This window comes from Zalophus californianus, chromosome 12 (genome assembly GCF_009762305.2).
Source record: "Zalophus californianus isolate mZalCal1 chromosome 12, mZalCal1.pri.v2, whole genome shotgun sequence".
NCBI classification, from domain to species: domain Eukaryota; kingdom Metazoa; phylum Chordata; class Mammalia; order Carnivora; family Otariidae; genus Zalophus; species Zalophus californianus.
In genome coordinates, this window is record NC_045606.1 from 105,539,702 (window position 1) to 105,543,899 (window position 4,198).

Genomic DNA, 4,198 nt, shown 5'->3' on the forward strand with positions numbered 1-4,198 from the left:
GCCCTTCTAGGACTTTCTGCAGGCCGACCCCAGCCATGCTCCGGCTTGCCCAGCCCTCTCAGGAGAAAGATGCCGTGCTCCCTCCTGCACACATCTGCACAATGCTTCACCCACAGTGACGAGCCCGGGCGGGCTCACAAGGTAGCAGCCTGGGGTCCGGACGCTGGCGGAAGACGGGTTCGGGGGTCAGAGGCGGGGTCCTCCTTCCTCCCGCCAATGGCAGGGGGCACGGCCCCTGGAGGGTTTTGTAGCTTTGCCTCAGCCCCACCTCCCCCAGGGACAGCACCTGCTCGGCCGGGCCCTGCAGGAGGGCTCAGTGGCCGAGAGCACGGAGCGATCTTGATGGCAGGAGCGAGCATGGCTGGCCGCCGCTGCACACTGAGTGCCCCTGGGTCTCCAAGAAAAGACAGAAACGAAGGCGGTGACTCTGCTCCCAGGACCTGCAGGAGCACGCGTAGCCGTGCAGGATCGGCTCCTGACGGGAGGACCCGCAGGGACTGTGGAATCCTGTTAGGCAAGCGGCAGAAGGGAACATCCTGGAGCAAGGCCTGTGGGTGGTCCGTGCTGGTCTGAGGTGGGACAGGCCCCCTCCCCGGCTGGCACGGACCCCGAGAGAAGCAGAGGATGCTGTCCCTGGTCACAGGACAGAAAGGGATGGATGTAGGTTGTGAGGCTGGCTTGTGCGGACAGGCCCCTGGGAAGCACGGTCCCTGGGCAGGAGAAGCACCGGACAGAGCAGAGGCCTGTCCCCCGCCTCATCCCCACCCCACCCAAGGCCTCATCCCCTCCAGGTGTTTCTGGGGGAAATCCGGGGCCTCCGTGCCAGGCCCCACCCAGACCTGCTCCCGGGGGAAGCCTCCTCCCTGAATGGGTCCCTCTGTCTCCGCCAGACGGCAAAGCCGGCTTATTCATGCCAACCTGGGAATGACTAACAGCCTCGCAGGGTGGAGGAATGCCCACCCGGGAGGAGGGTTTTCTTCAGGGGCATTTGGGAGAGATTTTTCAGGGGACGGTCCTGGGTGGGGGTGGCTTCCCCTCCTGTCCCGGCCGCCGGGAAGAGTGCAGGGGCAGGGGTGCAGCGAGCAGGGGGCTGGGAGCGCTTCCCCTGTGGGGGTGGGAAGGCAGGAGAGCAGTGAGTCAGGGCCGGACGGTAAACAGGTTTGCCTGGCCGTGCCAGACGTAGGCATGGGTGGGTGTGGTGCTCAGCAGAACGGCCCTTTGAAGCCAAGGGCCCCCTGAAAGGGCTTCTGTCCCCAGCTATCGCCCCATCTGCAGGCTCTGTGCCTGAACCTGGCACCATCCACGGCTCCAGACCCCAGGTGAACATGCAAATGTGCTCTCGGGAAGAAGGGCACCAGCCGTGCTGGGCTCACCCGAAGGCCTACGGCGGGACCTTGTCTATGGGGGCAGTGGGTCAGGCCTGGTGGGGGTGACCCTCTGCCTCGGGGGGGGCGCTCCTCGGGCGAAAGTGCAGGTGGCAGGTTATAGCCTCTCCTTTGTCTCATGCAGGGGAGGGGCCACATGCCCTGAGGGTGCAGGGGGAGCAGTGTCTATACCTGCGAGGCCCCCCCCCCAGCAGCCCAGCGATGGACAGACGTCACCAGGTGTCTTATGATTACTCTGAGCAGTGTGCCTACGAGCCCAAGACGGGGCATCTGGGAGGGAGGCCTCTGACCTCACGGGGGGTGGGGGGGGTGGGATGAAGGAGCAGAGCCACGGGCTGTCCTGGCCACGCGGGTCTTCCAGGACGGGCGAGAAGGACATGGAGGAGTGAGAGCAGGTGTGCGATTCACCAGCCAGACGAGGACGGGGACTCTGATGCTCAAGCCGGGACGCAGGAACCTTGGGGGCTTGACGCTGAGTGTGACCAGCCAGTCACAAGAGGACAAACGCTGTGTGACCCGCTCCCGTGGGCCCCGGAGGAGTCAGACGCACCGAGAGTAGAGGGGACGGGGCTAGTGTTTACGGGGACAGAGTTTCCGTTTGGGAACATGAAAATTTCCGTGAACGGTGGCGGCTGCATGAGCGTCCTTACCGCCCCTGAAACGAGCACTTGAAATGTCACAGAGGTAAATTTTATGTGTGTTTTATGACAATCAAAACGAACAGAAAACGAAAAAATCCCAAAGTAAAGCTACAGGCGTTAGCAGGAGGAGGGCCCGTGTCCCGAATCGGGGTTTTCGGAGAGCTCCTTCAAGTTAGCGCCTAGCTCCTCTGTCCGCACATGTCCCCGGCCGTCTGCTCCAGGAGGACGGGCAGGCCTGGCGGTGGAGCAGGAGGCGCTCCCACGGGGGCAGGAGAACAGGACCCCACTGCCCGGAGGACTTCCTGGAGGCGGTGTGGTCCTCCCCAGCGGCTGCAAGGACGCACACACTGGGCACGCACCCCGCGTGGCAGGAAAAATCGCAGGGCCCGTTCCCACTCCCGTGTCGTGTGTGAGACATTTCCGAACAGACAGCGACTGCCTTTGGGGTGCAGGACTCGTCATGTTTGGGTATTTACATTGAGCTTATGTGACTGTCACAACTCAAAGCATTATTTTTACAAGGATGTTAAATGGAGAGACGCCTGGGTGGCTCAGTCGTTGAGAGTCTGCCTTCGGCTCAGGTCGTGATCCCGGGGTCCTGGGATCGAGCCCCGCATCGGGCTCCCTGCTCCGCGGGAAGCCTGCTTCTCCCTCTCCCACTCCCCCTGCTTGTGTTCCCTCTCTCGCTGTGTCTCTCTCTGTCAAATAAATAAATAAAATCTTTAAAAAACAAAACAACAACAAAAAAAAGGATGTTAAACGGAGTCATAGCTGAGGTTCCAGTTAACAGGTCTGCGCTGTCGTGAGCAGACCCCGCTGTGACGAGCGGTACCAGAGTTCACTCTGCCTGCTGGGTGCGAGTGTTGCTTGTGTGTGTGTTCGTACATGTGTGCACATGTGTCTGAGTGTTGTGATGATGTGTGTGCACGTGTGCGGGTGGGTGCGTGCATGCAAGAGCAGTCCCACAGTCCTGCTGGCCCAGCCCTGCCCTGGAGGACAGCGGCCCCGTGGGAGTCACAGTGGGGGTTGGACCGAGGCTCACGGGCCTGAAAGCCCTCCCCCTGGGCGTTTGGGCCCAGAGCCCTGACTTCCCGCTGTCCCTGCCGAGGGGACCGGCCACAGCCCAGAGGCGCACCGTCAGAAATGAGCCGCTGCCCACCTGGCCCCGCGGCCCGCGGCAGGGCTGGGCGGGCTCCGTGGGTCCAGGGGACAGAGCACTGACAGCGCGACCTGGCAGAGGTCACTGCTGCGTAAGCGCTGGCCCCGTCGCTTGCTCAGCCCTCGTGCGGGAAGGCAGGGTGTGGCGGCCCAGCAGGTAATTCCAGATCAGGTCCCAGAAACCCCCGGCCCTGCGTGGGAGTCTGGCCAGGGTCCCTGTGCTGGGAAGCTCAGCCCACCCCCCGGGGAGCCCCGTGCTTTCCATCAGCGGGGCAACACGGAAGGAGAGCTGGCCTCACGCTGGAGGTTCTGACCAGCGGGCTCAGCCTGCGGCCCGCCTCCCTCTGAGCTGGCCTCAGGGGCTGCTGGGTCACCGTGGGCGACAGCCCCCACAGTTGCAACCTGCCTGCTTCTGAGTCAGCAGCTGGGTTGGAGCCCAGGTGGGCGCACCCTTCCCTGGGCTCTGAGGGAGGGCGGGCCTCGGCTGCAGGATGGGTGTGGAGGAGTCCCCGCCCCTAGCAGGGCTCTCAGGTCCTGCGGGTTTTTAGTCCAGCACCAGGAAACATCTGGGGGCCCTTCTTTTAGGGCTCACTCCTGCCAATCTCCAGGTGCAGAGACTGAGAGTCTTAGGTGGCAGCAGGAGTGTCCCGCCAGACTGTCCGTCTGGTTGTAGCCGGGCCGCCTTCACTCCCTGCTGTTCACGCACCTGCACCCCTTCAGCAGCGGTTGGCGGGGCATCCGTGGTGTGCAGCGCGCAAAGCCCCCGCTGACAGTGCACCTGGACAGACAGACGCTGAGCACACAGGTCCCCAGATAACTGCTCAACCACAGCGTGGAAGGTGCCACCGAGGTAGCACACGGGTTGGGGTGTGTGCAGAGCGTGGACCAGCTGCAGAAGGGATAGGAATTGGGACTGAGGGGTGCCTGGGTGGCTCAGTCGTTGAGCGTCTGCCTTCGGCTCAGGTCGTGATCCCGGGGTCCTGGGATCGAGCCCCCCATCGGGCTCCCTGCTCC